At 46.2% G+C, this 18138-nt stretch overlaps 1 long non-coding RNA gene across 2 annotated transcripts; it reads left to right on the top strand.

The window, feature by feature from the left end:
• Positions 1–104: 104 nt before the first annotated feature.
• LOC129625902 (uncharacterized) lies at positions 105–16907 on the top strand. 2 transcript variants are annotated; one of them, XR_008701647.1, is made up of 5 exons: positions 105–1395; positions 1993–2083; positions 15070–15240; positions 16309–16420; positions 16770–16907. It is a non-coding gene; the product is annotated as an uncharacterized LOC129625902 (long non-coding RNA). The 2 variants fall into 2 exon arrangements; XR_008701646.1 differs by lacking the exon at positions 16770–16907 and having other exon boundaries at positions 107–1395; positions 16309–16441.
• The last annotated feature ends 1231 nt before the right edge of the window (positions 16908–18138 follow it).

The following is an 18138-nucleotide window of genomic DNA, read 5'->3' as shown; positions in this document are numbered from 1 at the left end:
CGGGCCCTCGGCGGCTGGGGGCTTGGCCCCGCCCACCGCGCCCGGAGGGGGCGGGGCCGGGAGGGCACCTTCTTCCTGCGCCCACCCCCCGCCCGCAGGAATGCCGCATGGCCTCCGGAGAGGAGCGCTGGGACCCTGGTCTGGACGGTCCGCTTGGGGGGCAGGAAGTGGCCCGTTCCTCCTTTCGGAAAGCGTTTCCGGAGCGCCTACTGTGTGCCCCACGCTGGGGGGTGGGGGCCGTAATGAGGAGGAGAAGTCTTGCAGATCCTAACGTTTGTTAGTCTGTTCCCTCCACCGGGATCTCCCGCCGGCGGGTTGATTGTTCCCCTTGCTCGCAGAGGAAACTGAGGCCCAGTTGGTCCGGCGATTTACTGCCCGCCCCCCAACTGGTAAGGACTTAGGTCTGAATGTGACGCTGGTCCTGTCCTCAAGGTCTCATAGAGTCGGGTAGAGGTCACCCCTCAAACACAACCGCAAAGCACGTAGCCCTAGAGTTCATCACACAAGGGGCAGCCAAAGGGAAAAACAGCCAGTGTTTAAGGAGTGTTTGTAAGGCAGTGACGTTAAGCGAGGCGCTGCGTGTGTGTCACCCTCGGCTCTTGCGGTAGGGGCTTATATGTCAGTCCTTGGTTTGCCCGTGAGCGGTTCTTGGCGATTTCTTGTTACAGGGTCAACCAGTGTCATTCAGCCCAGGTGTGTCCAATAGCGCAGGCCAAGCCCTTATCTGATTGAGACCAGCCCTTGAAGGAGGCAGACCACCTGAGAGCTCTCAGTGCTCCTGGCTGGTATCTTTTTACTCTGCCCAGGACACCCAACTCCAGTGTCCCTTGGTCTCCCCAGCCCTACCCACTCTCTTCCCTGCTCTTTGCTCTCTGTTCCATATACTGTGAAATAATCTGTTGACCAAGCTGCTGGCCTTTCGGGGAGACTTTGTGCCCCGCAGAGCCTAGCACAGAGTCTAGCACAGAGTCAGCCTAAAAATGGGCAAGGCCTTTGCTGGGCCTCTGGTTCCTCATCTGGTCCCAGATGATCTAAGACCCTTGAGCTTGGAAATCAGCAGGTTTGAAACGGCTTTTGGTCTTAACTGCACTTTAACTATGGAGAACTCAGAATAAAGATCTAGTTTGCTCCCCAGGCCCTAAGCCCATCAGAATGCTGACTAAATGATTGTTAAGGTGCACCTGGGTTCCTCATTAAAGCCGGACCAACCTGCAAATGCTTAGAACCCAGTCGGCCACAGTGCTCTCCTTGCTGCGATTGCCAGGGTGCCAGTCCTGCCGCCCAGTGCTTCCATTTCAGATGGGGAAACCAGGGCCTGACTAGAGGCCCCAATTTATTGGGGTGCTCTGTCCACAGCCTTCTGAGAGAGAAAGGGAGGTTTACATGAATTCTCAGGTAAGAAAGGTAAAAACCTCAAGGCCCTGGTCACTAGGATCACAGAGGGGATGAGGGCCTAGGTGAGGGGGACCTGGAAGGGGAAGCACTGCAGCCAGGTGAGCCTGGCAGTGTGACTGTTTCCAGCACTTGGTGACAGGCATTGTGCCAAGTGCATGGGATGACCGTGTGTATCAGCCAGCGGCAGCCCCCTAGGCCGGTATTTCCCAGCTCCTGTGCTACAGCAGGTATCCGTCCATCAGGACGAAGGGAAGGGAGCAGCTCCTTCCTCCTTTTAGCCCGCAGCACAGCCACCTGGAAACCGATAACAAAGCAGCTTCAGGAGCCCCTCCCCAGACTTCCTGGAGGGGGAGGGGGAGTCAGGCGGTACGGGGCTGCTGGTAGTATATCAAGATGGTGCATTGTAAACAAATTCCCCAGGTAAAGCCTAAGTACTCCTAGAGTTTGAGAATTACCGAACAACGTTTCTCAACTGGTAAGTGCCAGAATTTATGTGCATCCTTTAAGCCAGGATATGTACTTCTAGGAATGTCTTGAGAAATGGTTGCAGAACCATTTCTGCAACCATGAATGCTTACACAAGATTGTTCTTTGCAGCACTATTTACTTTGGTGGAAAATGTGAAACAACTCTCTGCCTCTCACTGGGAGCCGATTGCTTACGGTCACTCTGGGACCTCTGCACAGCGGTATGTTGTACTGGAGTAAGTCTGAGCGCTACCTAGGGGATGGCCTAGGTTTATTTATTATGTCGCTTTGTGGTGTCCTAGCACGAAGTGGGGGTTGGGTATACTTGCTGAGAACTTTCGTGGGAAAGCTTTTTCCAGCTGGGAGGTTATTGTGTCATTTTTGTCTCATCCAGTTTTGCGCCCTGCCCTGCTGCCTTTTTTCACATACGGAAAAGCTGTGTCCTTGAGTGGGAAGGACTAGTGTGGTGATGCACCTGGGGTCCTGACTCCTGGGACAGGTCTGGGGTGGAGCTTGTAGAGGAAAGAGAGGTGGGCGGGGCCTGAGAGCCCAGGCTAACCTGGTGGCCCCCAGGAGGCCATTTTAGGAAGAGTCCCAGGAACTCAAGGGCCCTCAGGCTAGAAAAGGGACTGGACCAGTTGCAGAAGGCAGGCCAGCCTCTGCACCTGAAAACCCAAATCAGAGGCTCGTTGGGATGGGGGTCTTTCTTGATTGTTCCTGTTTCTAGTGAACTTGATTGTTGCATAGGTTCAAATGAATGTCATGCAAATATATTTCTCTTAAAGAAAAAAAAGGAATAAAAAAGGAACTTCCCTGATGATCTGGTGGTTAAGACTTCCATGCTTTCAATTCAGGTTGCACCGGTTTGATCCCTGGCTGGGGAACTAAGATCCAACATGCTGCGGGCCGAGGCCCCAAAAATGAAAACAGCAAAAAAGCCAGCCGGTACCTTTCTCACCTGTTAGTGTTAGTTGCTCAGTCGTGTCTGACTGTTTGCGATCCCATGGACTGTAGCCTCTGTCCATAGAATTCTCCTGGCAAAAGTACTGGAACGAGTTGCCATTTCCTTCTCCAAGGGATCTTCCCAACCCAGGGATCGAACCCAGGTCTCCTGCAGTGCAGGCAAATTCTTTACCGTCAGAGCTACCGATGGAAATGGGAAAAGGGACCAATATTCACCAGAAGCCAACATGAGCCAAAGTTACAGCCAGTGGCACAAAGGAGATGGGGCTCCGGGGGTGAAAGGGGAAGCATCCAGCACAGGCCAGGGTCAGTAAGTAACTCAGGAAACAGTTGTATTGGATCAGCTTGAAGAGCCTTGAAGGCCGAGGTGAAGAATTTGGATTTGGCAGTGTGAGTAAGTAGGGAGCTCCTAAAGGTTTCCGAGACAGTGGCTGAGGAGAGGTGGGAAGAGATGGGAGGCAGGGTGATCAGGTGAGGCACATCTGGGTAATTGAGACCAAACAGATGGCCACCTGTCTCAGGTCTAGGAGATATGTGGCTCTCTTCTCTGAGGTTCTGCATTTTTAGCTCCTGTGAATTTCAGTTTATCAACATCTTACTTTAAAAGCCTTGAAGTGTTTTGTTGAGCAGTTACAATACAATTGCTTTGTATTAGCTTTCTCCTAGTTGTTGGGTATTCACTTATCTAATTTTTCAAAAAGTATTTTTTTACTTTTTGGCTGCATTGGGTCTTAGTTGCAGCTCATCGGCTTCTCTAATCACCGTACGTGGGCTCCAGATCTCTGGCTCAGTAGTCGCTGTGCACGGGCTTCCCAGGTGGTGCCAATGGTAAAAAAAAAAAAAAAAACAAACCCGTCTGCCAGTGCACATTCAGCCGCTCAGTCATGCAGTCGGTCAGTCAGTGCAGGAAATGTAAGAGACTCGGATTCAACCCCTGGGTCGGGAAGATTCCCTGGAGAAGAGCATGGCAACCACTCCAGTATTCTTGCCTGGAGAATCCCTTGGACAGAGGAGCCTGGAAGGTTGCCAAGGGTCGGACATGACTGAAGCGGCTTAGCACACACGCAAGCATGGGCTTAGCTGCCTTGAGGCACATGGAATCTCAGTTCCTCCACCACAGATCAAACCAGCATCTCCTGCACAGGAAGGTGGATGGACCGCCAGGGAAGTCGCCGCATTCATCTAATTTTTGAGCATCCAGTGCTTTGACAGGGTGTGCTTCAAGCTGGCGAACCCACCCCCTAGGTTGTCGTGAAGGGTTTGGGCTGCAGCCCCCAGTAGTGGAAATGATATGGAAATTGGGGTTTGGAGACAACTAGCCTGGTGATGGAAATGGCAACCCATTCCAGTGTTCTTGCCTGGAGAATCCCAGGGACAGGGGAGCCTGGTGGGCTGCTGTCTATGGGGTCGCAGAGAGTCAGACACGACTGAAGTGACTTAGCAGCAGCAGCAGCAGCAGCCTGGTGATAGAGGCAAGTTATCCAAAGCCACTGAACCTCAGTTTTCTCATCTGTGGAAACATCTGGCTTTGGTGGGGGTCAGAGAAAATAAAGGCTGTGTAAAAATCCTTTTGTGAATAGCATCCAGCATTTGTAGAAGAGCAGATACCATTATCAAGATGTCTTAGCTCTGCCTTTTTTTTTAGTGATTTATTTATTTTTGGCTGCTCGGGGTCTTCGTTGCCACGTGTGGGTTTTCTCTATCGTGGTGCCTGGGCTTCTCACTGCAGTGGCTTCTCTTGTTTCGGAGCTCAGGCTCAGTAGTTACAGCGCACGGGCTTAGTTGCCACACAGCATGTGGGATTTTCCCAGACCAGGGGTCGAACCCATGTCCTCTGCCTTGGCAGGCAGATTCTTAACCCCTGGGCCACCAGGGAAGTCTTCAGTTCTGCTTCTGACAGCTGTGCAGCATTTGACACTCCGAGTTCCCGTTTCTTTCTCTTCGTCTGAGTAAACTGAGAGGGTAGGTCATGGTAATCCTAAAGGTCTCTTCCTTCTTTGGCATTTTACCATCTGAGGCTTAAATGTTTTTGAAAACGACATATTGTATATATAAATATCTGTTTGTCCATAGTTCAGGCAACACTGGGTTAAAGATTAGAACGCTAGATTAAGATTTTAAAAATCTTTAAAATTGTTATCTTTTCAGGATTAAGTGGTGAGGAATATTACTTAAAAATTGTATATGTCTGCATGACTTTCTTAAGTAGTTTTCTAGTTACAGTTGATTATTTGATTTTCTTCTTGTGCAGTTTGCATTTCAGAAGGTCCCCAAGTTACAGCATCTTAACTTGGGGATGTTGATGTGGCAGGGATGAGTCAGTAACCTGCGGGTAGAAATACCACAGTCTCTTCTCTTGATGCCCTCTGGCTTCTAGCCAGGTTAATTAGCGAGTGTTCTGCTTTTAATTCCGGGATTGAAGAAAATCCCTTTCCTTTCTATTTTTCTGGTAGTCCCTACCTGTAAACCTCTGGGTCCTACAGAAATAAGCCTCCAGAGCTGGCTGTTGTGGGGACTGGGAGACTTAGTGATTATATTTTTCTTCATTCTTTTTATTAGGGTCTCAGGTGATAGGATAGATGGGATCAGATTCTATTTGGCATGCTTTCATCTTTTTTATACATGGGAACTTTCTTACCTCCTAAAGTATGTTTTACGTTATAAAAGCAAATACACTGTGTTAATTATGGCAAGTTGAACAATGCAAAAGCACGGAAAGAAAAAATGAGTAACCTCCCCCTTATTCCCACCTTCCTGCATTAGCAGTGATGGCAGGTATGTTTTCTTCCTCACCTTTCTCCGTGTTCATGTAGACACATGCAAATATATACACACATCCTGAGAGATGTTTTTCTCTCCTCCCTCTTATTTAAATTTTTCCTGATTGTCAACAATTGCAGTTAACATTTTGAAGTAAATATCTTTGCAATTCTGAAAATTTCCTTAAATAGATTCTCTGAAGTGGAATTAATGGGAAGAAGAGTTGGAGTGCATATTTGTAAGGCATGTTAACGAAGTGCTCTCCTTAACAACAATTGTAGTGTTTGAGTGCTTGTCTTACCTTGTCCTTAGCCGTGAGGGTTAGCAGTTTTGTGTTAATCTCTGCTCATTTGATGGCTGAAGAATCATCTTTGGTTCTTTTAATCAGCATTTAAAAATAATCTGTTTTGCCTGTGCTGAGTCTTTGCTGCTGCGCATGGACTTTGTGTAGCTGCAGTGAGCAGGGGCTCCTCTAGTTCGGTGCTCGGGCTTCTCCTCATGGCGGCTTCTCTTGTTGCAGAGCATGGGCTCCTGCAGAGCATAGGGCACGTGGGCTCAGAAGTTGTGGCCCATGGCATTGGTTGCCCCGAGGCATGTGGACTCTTCCCGGGCCAGGGAATGAACCCACGTCTCGTGCATTGGTAGGTGGATTCTTAACTACTGGACCACCAGGGAAGTCAGATGTTTGTACTTGAAGGACCCTTACTTGCCTCTGTCTCTTCCAAGGCCTTGAAGAGGTCTTATGTTTTCATAAAATGTACAAATCAAGAAATTGCCCTTGTAATCACGTAAGGGGCTTCCCAGGTGGCTCAGTGGTAAAGAATCTGCCTACCAGGGCAGGAGACTCAGGAGATGCGGGTTCAATTTCTGGGTGGGAAAGATTCCCAGGAGGAGGAAATGGCAACCCACTCCAGTATCTTCCCTGGGAAATCCCACAGACAGAGGAGCCCCAAGGGCTACAGTATATAAGGTCACAGAAAGTCGGACACGACAGCACGCATGCGATCACCTAAGACCACTGTCTTATTCCACCATGGCCTTCCTCCTCACTGCTCCCCTTGTGTCTAAGTGGCCTTCCGTTGGCTCTGGACATTGTTTTGGATCTGCCTAAAGGTTTAGTTAGAATGCGTTTGCATGCTTGTGTGCTTAAGTCACTCAGTCTTGTAGCCCACCAGGCTCTTCTGTCCATGGAATTTTCCAGGCAAGAAGACCTCCTCCAGGAGGTCTTCCCAATCCGAAGATCAAACCCTCGCCTCCTGTGTCTCCTGCATTGCGGGCAGAGTCTTTACCCACTGAGCCACTGGGGAAGCCCAGAATGCATTTAGGTTGGGTTTATCTAGTTATGTGATTTGCAGTCACTTCCGCCAACAGTTCAAATACTGACAACTGTTCTGGTAGAGGGAAGCCTTTCATGACACAGAGTTACAGGAACAGAGGCGTTAATAGTAGCGCCATATTAAAGATGTCCTATGGAATCCACACCAGAGGTACCTGAGTAAAGGAAGATATGACAGGGTTTGAAACCTCCAGTCAGAAGCTGGTCTGTGGCAAGTTCTTCCAATCATGGAGACCATGAAATGGAAGCAGAGGGCTCAGTTTTTAACCAACACTTATTAAAAATGGAACTTTTCTTCTGCCAAGAATGTACTTAATAATGTAGTGTACACAGTTATAAGGGTACACGTCAGAAGAAAAACTGAGTCATCTTTATTTTCTCTCTATTAAAGTTGTATTACAAAGCTATTATTATAAGGCCAAAGAAAGTGTCCCCAGGGACTTCCCTGGTGGTCCAGTGGCTAAGACTCTGCACTCCCCATTCAAGGGGCCTGGGTTCAATCCCTGGTCAGGGAACTAGATCCCACACGCTACAGCTTAGATCCTGTATGCTGCAGTGAAGACTGACGATTCCACATGATGAAGCTAGAACCCAGCGCAGCCAAATAAGTAAATAAATGTATTTTTTTGAAAAGTGCCTCCAGGGACTTCCCCGGTGGCTTAGTGGTAGAGAATCCGCCTGCCAGTGTAGGAGACATGGGTTCGATCCCTGATCTGGAAAAATCCCACATGCCGAGGAGCAACTAAGCCTGCGCGCCACTGCTCTTGAGCCTAGAGCCCTCAAGCCACGGCTACTGAAGCCCACACGCCTTGAGCCTGTGCTCTGCAGCAAGAGAAGCCACCACAATGAGAAAGCCTGTGCACCGTAACTAAAGAAAAGCCCAAGCAGCAACGAATACCCAGGGTAGGCAAAAATAAATAAATAAATAAAATTATAAAAAAAGAAGACTTTTAAGAGTGCCCCCAAAAGTAGGAAAAAAGACTACTTTTGTGATAGTGATATTTGTGATGTGAGATTTGTTAGTTGTTTAAAAATTTGCAGTTTACTATCTTTTTTCTCATTTTGAATACAGTCATATTTGTGCCAATTTTATATATTTAATATAACATTTTTTTCTTAATAAAGGCCCCTCAAATTACATAAGTTTCAGTTCTGACAAAACCCTTACATGGTTTCAACTCTTAGGATGAATATATTGTTAGAGATTAAGCCTTAACCCTGTAAGAAGACGCATAGTGTCTGTCCCCTCTGCTGCTGCAGTTTAGATGCTCAGTCATGTCCAATTCTTTGCAGCCCATGGACTTAGCCCGCCAGGCTCTGCTGTCTGTGGGATTCTCCAGGCAAGAATACTGGAGTGGGTTGTCATTTCCTTCTCCAGGGTATCTTCCTGATTTAGGGATCGAACTCATGTCTCCTGCTTGGCAAGTGGATTCTTTACCACTGTACCACCTGGAAAGCCCTTTGGAAATGAAATTTCTTGCCTTTTACTCTGATTTTGACACGGAAATAAAACTTTTGAAGGGAGTGATTACTTTTTAAGTGATTGATTACTTGATGCAATCTGTTCATCACCTTGCCTTTTTCACTGAACAGTATATACCTTAGAGGCCTTTCTCTCTTCATACATGAAGAGCTCCCTTGTTCTTTTCAGCGATTACCTCTTTATATATATGTATATATACATATATATATATATATTTACTTATTTGGTTGCACTGGGTCTTCGTTGTGGCATGTGGGATCTAGTTTCCTGACCAGGGATCAAACCCAGGCCTCCTGTGTTGGGAGCTCAGAGTCTTAGCCACTGGACCACTAGGGAAATCCCACAGCAGTTACCTCTTATTTCTTTGTGTAGATATACCATATTTATCTTACTGCTGTGCTGTGGATTGTCATGTGGGTTGGTTCCAGTATTAACTGTCACAAACAAAAATGCAGTAAGGAACGTTATATACATGTGTCATTTTGCAGAGTACAGTTTTAGGATAAACTTTCAGAATTTGCACTCCCATGAGTGTATGAGAAAAATTTAGGTTGGAAATAAGTTTTCTTTGGATTTTTTTTGTGTGTGTGTGGAAGAATATATGTAAGATGAAACTTACCATTTTAACCATTTTCAGGTGTATGGTTCTGTGGTATTAAATACGTTGACACTGTTGTATGGCCCTCACCACCATCCATTTCCAGGACTCCATCTTCTCAAACTGAAACTCTACACCCATTGAATAGTAACTCCCTATTCCGTTTTCCCCAGCCCCCAGCAGCCACCATTTTACTTTTTGTATCCATAAATTTGATTACTCGGATTCCTCATAAAAGTGGAATCATACAGTCTTTGTCCTTTTGGGTCTGGCTTATTTCACCTAGCGCAGTGTCCTCAAGGCTGGCTCATCCATGCTGGAGCGTGTGTCCGAGTGGCCTTCGTTTTTCAGGGCTGCATGGTATTTTGCTATGTGTATATGCCATGTTTTTGCTTATCCATTCAGCCGTCCCTGGATGCTTGGGCTGTTTCCGCCTTTTGGTTATTGTGAATAGTGCTGCTATAGACATAGGTGTGCAGAAATCCATTGAGTTCCTGTTTTCAGTCCTTTTGGGTGTATACCCAGAAGTTTCATCAGGTTTTGAAGGCATCACTCTGTCGTCTCTCAGCTTTCAGTATTGCAGTTGGGAAATCCCAAGTCATTCTGAATACTGATACTTTGCGTGTGACCTACTTTTGCTTCTCTAGAAATTTCTAGAATGTCCTCTCATCCCTAGCAAACTGGAATTTCTTGATTATATGTCCTGATATGAGTCTATTTTTGTTTTTTTCCTGTTGTGCTGAGAGTTCTGGGAGTCAAGCGGGGAATGAAAACTGGGGGAGGGGGTGAACTCGGGGGGTGGGTGGGTCTCACCACGTAGTATTATAAGCTGCATGTCTGACTGGCAGTGTTCCCAGCGCTGAGTAGAGGAAGAAGGCTGAGGATCTGGACATCTTCAACAGTTAGTAAATGAAGTTGCGTATAATTCCTCTTGTTGGTATCTTCTCAGTCTCCTGTGTCTAGTAGCTACCTGTCCAGGGACCTTCTTCCACATTCTAAAATAATTCTGACCTGCCTAAAAATAAATTTCTGATCTGCTAGGATCTGGGTTGCAGTCATGGTGGGCAGGGAGTAATGTAGGGAAGGGATCTAAGAGTCTACTATTTGATATATTTAAGCTGCTCTTTGGAGAAGGAAATGGCAACCCACTCCAGTATTCTTGCCTGGAGAATGCTGTGGACAGAGGGGCCTCGTGGGCTATAGTCCATGGGGTCACAAAGGGTCAGACATAACTGCTCGACTACACAGCAAGCTGCTTTTTAAGTCGTCTTCTGCGAATTTTCCCTCCTGTAGCAGCCCTCTCTCCCAGCCTCACCTTTATGCCCCCTTCTAGAGATGCCACTAACTTCTGAGTCTTTTGGGGGATTCTGTGGTATAAATCAGGTTAAATTTTCACCTTTTCTTACTGCCTGCTTGGTTTTGCCATTAATACTTGCCCATTTACTTTCTGCCCCAACAATTGTGTTGTGTGGTCCCTTCTCCCATGCTCCTCTTTCTTGTAGGGTTATGCTGTTGTTTTTGTTTTTTTTTTTTTCGCCACACAGCTTGTGGAATCTCAGTCCTTGACCAGGGATTGAACCCATGCCCTCGGCAGTGGAAGTGCAGAGTTGTAACCACTGGACCACCAGGGAACTCCTGGTTTCTTCATTTTGAAAGCAGTTTCCAAGAGAGAGTCTAGTGGCATACCTGTGATAAATCCACCGTCTTCAAATAATTTTTTCCCAAACGTCTCCCCAGTGATCCCAACGCCCTGTGTTGACTAGTCTACCTTTCTGCCTCTGGGTTGAGATGCTGCCTTTGTCTTGCACAAACGCACCCATTTGTCTGTGGATCCTATTCCGGAGCTTTTTCTTCTGTTTCAGCAGATCTTTTAATTTATTTTTTAAACTTGAAGGTAGTAGAGTTTTTGTGGGATGGAAAAAGAGTTCTTTGAGTTATTTATTTTATTTTCCAAAGGCATTGTCATTTTTTTTTTCTTGGCCACACCATGAGCATTTGGGATCTTAGTTCCCTGACTAGGGATCGAACCTGCACCCCCTTCAGTGGAAGCATGGAGTCCTAACTACTGGACCGCCAGGAAAGTCCCTCAACAGACCTTTATTTGCACATTCTACATGTCAGGCTCTGATCTAGGCACTGGAGGTAAAAGCAGTGTGTAAAGTAAAGCCTCTGCCTCCTGGAGATTACATTCTAGTGAAGGGAGATAGGAAATAAATAATGTCAGAGAGTGAGAAGTACTAGGAAGAAAAATAGAAAGTAAGACAGGGAGTAAGAGGTTGAGCTACTGTAGATACCAACAGAGAAGTGATGATGAGTGGAGTCTTTAATAAAGTGGAAACTCCAGCCACGCTTGGATCTGTAGAGAGGGGGATGTTGTGGGCAGAGGAAATACCCAGAGCAAAGACCCTGAGACAGAAATGAGCTGGACAAGTTGGAAGAATAACAAGACCAGTGTGGCTGGAGCCCTGCAGGCAAAGGGGAAAGTGGTACCTCAGCCTAGATTTCACAGGGCCTGCTAGACCATGGCACAAAGTGTGTATTTTCCCCCACACCCAATGAGGGTTGAGAACAGAAGAAGGGAGATGTGCACATCATTACGTGTTAAAATGAGGCTGTGGTGGTGGGCAGAGAACAGACTATGGGAGGGGCAGGAGTGGTAAGCCACACTTGGGCTGTTGTCAGCGAGAGAGAGTGGTGACCTGGACTAACTACTGTGGTGGACAAGGTGAGAAGCTCTTGCTTCTGGAATATATTTGGAAGGTAGAGGCAGCCGAACAGGTGGGCTGAAGGACTGATGTGGATGGTAAGGAAAAGAGTGACCTGATCAACTAGAGGAGTGGCAGTGATTAATGGAGCTTGATCAGGTACTTGGCACAAATCCTTTCGTTTAGTTTTTATAACCCTTTGAGAAAAATGATGTCTTCTTGAAGAGTAGAGGAAATGGAGGCACAGGTAACCTGCCTGTGATGACGGTTTGGTCATTGGAAGAGACAGGATTTTATTTCTGTAAGGTCAGTAGTAAAGTACCCTTCTCTTTCTGATTCTAGTAATTTTGTGACTTTTCCTTTTTTGTCTTGGTCAGCTTAGCTGAGGGTTTGTCAAATTTTACAGTCTTTTCAAAGAACCTACTTTCGGTTTTGTTAATTTTTTCTAATGTTTTTCTAGTCTTTTTCATTAATTTCCGCTCTAGCCTTTATTTCTTTTCTCCTCTTTGATTTAGGTTCCATTTTCTCCTCTTTCCCTCTTTTCCAGTGTCTTAAGATAGAAGGTTAGGTTACTGATTTGAAATCTTTCTTCTTTTTTTGGCCATGCTGTACCGTTTACAGGATCTTAGTTCCCCAACCAGGGATGGAACCCTCACCTTCAGCAGTGAAAGCCTGGATCAGCTTCCCATATAGGGAATGGGAATAGCACCACTGTCTCCTCCAAAGGCTACTATGAGAGATAAAATAATGAAATGCTCATGTCATGCTCTGCATAATGCTTGGCAAATAGGGAAAGTAACACACACACAAATCTTCCTTTTGTTACATTATATGACTTCTTACAGTTTTCTTTTTATTTGTTTGCTTATTTATTTATTCGGCTGCCTCGGGCCTTAGTTGTAGCACCCAGGATCTTCACTGCATTGCTTGGGATCTTTCCTTGTGGCGCACGGACTCCCTAGTTGCAGCGTTTGAGTTTAGTTGCCCGGCTGCAGGTGGAATCTTAGTCCCCAGCCAGGGATGGAACCAGTGTCTATTGCATTGCAGGGTGGATTCTTAACCACTGCATCACCAAGGAAGTCCTGACTTCTTACAGTTTTCTAATTTGTATTTCACAAATCATTGTGTGTGTCTGTGTTTCATATGGAAAAGACTGTAGTAAATCAGTAGCAAGATCAGATCAGATCAGATCAATCGCTCAGTCGTGTCTAACTCTTTGCGGCCCGTACCTATTTTTTGCATGGAATAGCAAGAAGCATCAGGAGAAGGCAATGGCACCCCGCTCCAGTACTCTTGCCTGGAGAGTCCCATGGATGGAGGAGCCTGGTGGGCTGCAGTCCATGGGGTCGCTAAGAGACACGACTGAGCAACTTCACTTTTACTTTTCACTTTCCTGCATTGGAAAAGGAAATGGCAACCCACTCCAGTGTTCTTGCCTGGAGAATTCCAAGGGGGGGGAGCCTGGTGGGCTGCCGTCTATGGGGTCACACAGAGTCGGACACGACTGAAGCGACTTAGCAGCAGCAGCAGCAGCAGCAAGAAGCATCACAGAGCAATCTGTCATTTTTGGGAGGGAGCCAAGTATGTGTCCACACAAAAGCTTGTACATGAATGTTCATCGCAGCCTTATTCATAGTAGCCTCAAATTGTAAGCAACCCAAATATTTATCAGCTGGTGAAAGACTAAATAAATTGTGTTATAGAAGGAAATGGCAACCCACTCCAGTGTTCTTGCCTGGAGAATCCCAGGGATGGGGGAGCCTGGTGGGCTGCCGTCTATGGGGTCACACAGAGTCGGACACAACTGAAGCGACTTAGTAGCAGCAGCATTGATCCTTACAGTGGAATACTACTCAGCATTGAAAAGGAACTTCAGGGACATGCAGTAACATAAAGGAATCTCAAATATATGCCACATGAAAGGAGCCAGTATTGTATAGCCTATTCATTTAAAATTCTAGAAAAGGAAAGAAATCTATAAAAAAGTGGATTAATGGTTGCGTGAACTTAGAGGGCTCAGCCAAAAAGGGGAATGAGCAAACATTTGCCAAAATTAATTTCATTTTTGCACTTAAAATGGATAAGTTTTATTTAAAACAAAAACAGGACTTCCTTGGTGGTCCAGTGATTGAGAATCTGCCTGCCAGTGCAGGGGACATGGGTTCGATCCCTGGTCCTGGAAGATTCCACATGCCACAGAGCAGCTAAGCCTGTGCACAGCAACTAGAGAGTAGTCCTTGCTTGCCCCAACTAGAGAAAGCCCTCACGAAGCAATGATGACTTAGTGCAGCCAAAAATAAATAATTTAAAAATAAAGACGAAAAACTGTGGGACACAGACAAAGCAATAGTAAAGAGAAACGTGCAACAACAATAAATGGTTAAATTTAATCATACATTAAATTTAGTTGATCAGTAGCTTAGATATACAGTGAAACTATGTTCTTTTTTCACTGGGTTTTAAATTCACTTTCTCATCATCCCAGCTGGGGACCTTTTACAGCTCAGCATCTGGGTAAACAAAATCCTTCAAGGCCCAAGTACTCAGTGGTAAAGAACCCACCTCCCCGTGCAGGAGATGCAGGTTTGATCCCTGGGTTGAGAGGATCCCCTGGAGAAGGCAATGGCAACCCACTCCAGTATTCTTCCCGGGAAGATCCTGTGGACAGACAAGCCTAGCGGGCTACAATTCATGGGGACGCAAAGAATCGGACACGACTTGGCGACTAAACAACAACCTCATGGCTCACAGTTTCCCTTTAGTGGCAGTGGATTCCTTTTATTTCTTTGTTTTTGGCTTCACTGGGTCTTCGTTGCCGCACACAGGCTTTCTCTAGTTGCAGTGAGCGGGGCTGCTCTTTGAGGGGCTGGCTTCTCATGGCGGTGGCTTCTCCCGCTGCAGAGCTCGAGCTTTAGGGTGTGTGAGCTTCAGTAGTTGCGGGGCACGGGCTTAGCCGCCCTGCAGCATGTGGGATCTTGCCGGATCAGATACAGAGTCCCTATCCCCTTCGTTGGCAGATGGATTCTTTACCCCTGGACCACCAGGGAAGTCCCATGAATTCCTTTCTTAAGGGAGAATTTATATCTCACATATTTCTTTCTCAAAAATGAGATGTGCTTATGTGTTGTGTCTGTAAGTCTCTGTCCTGAAACATTCCAGAGGAGGAACGCGCTGGAGGGTTTTGCCCAGGGCAGTGACATGGTCCCTTGTATTGATACAACTGGAAACTGCCCTGTGGATGGAGGAGAGGCACGTTTGGGGAGAATCAGAAAGGCTGGTTAAGAGGCTCAGTGTGATTCATGGATCTGTATGCTTCAGTCTATGCATTTTTCTATATATATGTTTTGTGCTTACATGCAAAGTCGCTTCAGTCGTGTCCAACTCTGTGCGACCCTATGGACTACAGCTCACCAGGCCCCCCTGTCCATGGGATTCTCCAAGCAGGAATACTGGAGAGGGTTGCCATTCCCTTCTCCAGGGGATCGTCCCGACCCAGGGATCGAACCTGTGTCTTACATCTCCTGCATTGGCAGGTGGGTTCTTTACCACTAGCGCCACCTGGGAAGCCCCATGTATACGTTACACTTCATTTCTTAAAACATGAGAACAAAGAAATGCCTCAGTAGTCCACGTGAAGTCCCGCGGTCAGAGGAAGAGGCTTCAGGTCAGGCTGACAGTGGGGCCAGTCTGGGGACTTGCATGGGATTCTGGTTGCAGAACTGATGGGGTTTGAGGGGAGACTGGAAAACGGAGAGGAGGCACTGGGTGAGGAACGGGAGGCCAAGAGAGGAAGGAAGCCAAGTCACACTGAAGCACTGAAGAGCGTTTCTGCGTGGGGCTCAGGGGTTCTGACTCACTGTGTAGCTCTGGGATTCTGCTGGGATGGGGAGTCAAGAAGAGACCTAGACCCCATCCCCGAGTGTCATGGTTCAGTGGGGAAAGGCGACAGCCTTCCTGGACCAGCGGGGGACGGCGTGGAGGGCCTTTGGGGGAGGAAATAGACATCGCTTCATGACCCCTCCATCGTACACTCTCCTTACCTGTTCGCCTCCCAGATCTGAGGGTGGGGATTAATAACGAAGTGACTGAGCTCTCACTCGCCTGGGTGTGATGTAAATTCTAGTTCTGAAGTTCCCTAGCTGTGTGACCTTGAACAGGTTGCTTAACCTTTTTGAGTCTCGATTTCCTCACTTGCAAAATGAGGATAATATCCTATTTGCTCACATAGGATTTTCGTCTCCTCTTCCCCTTCCTAAAAAAAATGCATTTACAGTTTCCCTGCTGCCTTGTAATATGTCTGTATTGTAGATGGACAGAAATGGTACTAAGGGTGGTTCTTGGGTACCTGGGTGAAGAATTTCTTTATTTCAGCTTCTGAGGGCTCCATGGACCCGGGGCCACCAGTCCCTTGTGCGTCTTAGAACAGAAGCAACCCTGAGGAGGCAGCAGGCAGTGTAGGAAAGCAGAGAGGCTGGGAATGGAACTCTCTGGGTGACCTTGGGCGACCCCTAGTGGGAAAGTATAGCAACACACAGCATGGCTGCAAGGATGCGTTTTGCAGCTTTCTAACATTTTGCTGATAATATATGTTTTTGCTGCAGGTACCAGGTAGAATGCGTTGTAGCTTGCTTTTTATTCACTTGGATGCAGCCCTGATGTCCTCATTTATGCCATTGTATGTATGGAAGGGGGTTTCCTTTACTGGCAAATCTGGTAAATCTTGTTATTTATGTCACTGTTTTCCTTAGCTTTTACGGTTGTTGTCCTTTCCAGAGCTTATGAATTCCTACTAGAATCCTCTGAAATATATTTACGTAATAAAGGTGTTTTCTATAAAAGGACTTTAAGATCACATTCAATGCATGTATTTTAAGATTCATTTTATGGTGTTTTTAAGATTCATTTTATGATATTTTAAGATTCATTTTATGCAATAACTTAAAAGTAGCACTTTATGTACCAGGCACTGTCCTATGTATAACTATAAGTTTATTTAATCCTCATAACGACTCTATGAGGTGCATATAATTATCCTCATTTTTTTTTTTGTCCGTGGTGCAAGGTATGCGGGATCTTAGTTTCTCCACCAAGAATGGAACCCATGCCTGCTGCATTGGGAGCTCAGTTTTAGCCACTAGACCGCCAAGGAAGTCCCTGTTATCCCCATTTTATAGTAGAGAAACTGAGCCTTAGAGAGGATAGATAACATGCTCAAATTCATGCCGTTAATAAATGGCAGAACCAGGATTGCAACCTAATTTTGTTCTCTTAATTATTCCATTATATTACCTATGACCTCAAAATTATTTCTCCAAAGCTTTCCATGTAAAATTGGGGTGCATCTTTTGTATCTTATAAGCCAATAAATACAGTAATAATAGGTTAACCAACTTAACCTCTAGTCCGAGTCTTGGTTCTCCACAGTGACCTTGGATCCCCTAGACCTCATCTATGAAACGGGGGTGGGCATGTGAAGAATTATATGATTTTTTTTTTTAATTAAAAAAATTGGGGCCATTCTGGGTCTTCGTTGCTGCGTGTAGGCTTTCTCTCCTTGCGCCGAGTGGGGGCTACTCTTCATTGCCGTGTGCTGGCTTCTCATTGTGGTGGCTTCTCTTGTTGCAGAGCATAGGCTCTATGCTCGAAAGCTCTAGAACGTAGGCTCAGTAGTTGTGCTCGGGTTTAGTTGCCTTCAGCATGTGGAATCTTTCCAAACCAGGGATCAAACCCGTTTTTAATATCTGTCTGTGTTGATGCAGGAACATTGATTCATTGCATCGGAATGCTGCACGGTATTCCACAGCATGCGTCTGTCACATTTCTTACTCCTTCTCCTTGTGACAGGTATGGGGCTTCTCGGGGTCTCTCCAAGGCCCTGCTGCCATCTGTGTGGGGGCAGTGGACATGGTGTCCTGCCCCTCTGGGCTTGCCCCCAGTTTCTCTGGGAGATGTCTGTAGCTGTGGAGTTTCTGAGCCAGAGGGGCTTCACTTGTTCACAAATGCTGGCAAATGCTGTCCTGCGTGGCGGACCAGTCTGTCCCCTATCAGCCAGCGTAGGGGGATTCCCCCTCCTCTCCATCTTTGCCAGTGTTTGGTATTATCTGTGTCTCTGATTGGCAATCTGACGAGTATGAAGTGGTCTCTTGTTTTTGCTTTCTGAACACCAGTGAGGTTGATAGATTTTTCTTGTTGGTTGAAATTCCCCTTTTGTGAGTCTCCTGTTTATACACTTTTCTTATTTGTCTATTAGATTCTACAACTTTTTCTTTTAGATATTAATTCCTTAATACAGTAAAAATTCACCATTTCTAAAAAATGAGTTTTACTAACACAACATTGTACATCAACTGTAGTCCGGTATAAAACAAAATTTTTTTTTTAATTAAAAAATGAGTTTTAGGGAATTCCTTGGCATTCCAGTGATCAGGACT

The sequence above is a fragment of the Bubalus kerabau genome, chromosome 13, assembly GCF_029407905.1.
Source record: "Bubalus kerabau isolate K-KA32 ecotype Philippines breed swamp buffalo chromosome 13, PCC_UOA_SB_1v2, whole genome shotgun sequence".
NCBI lineage: Eukaryota > Metazoa > Chordata > Mammalia > Artiodactyla > Bovidae > Bubalus > Bubalus kerabau.
The sequence above is the reverse complement of the archived record's forward strand: the minus strand, read 5'-3'. Positions and strand labels throughout refer to the sequence as shown.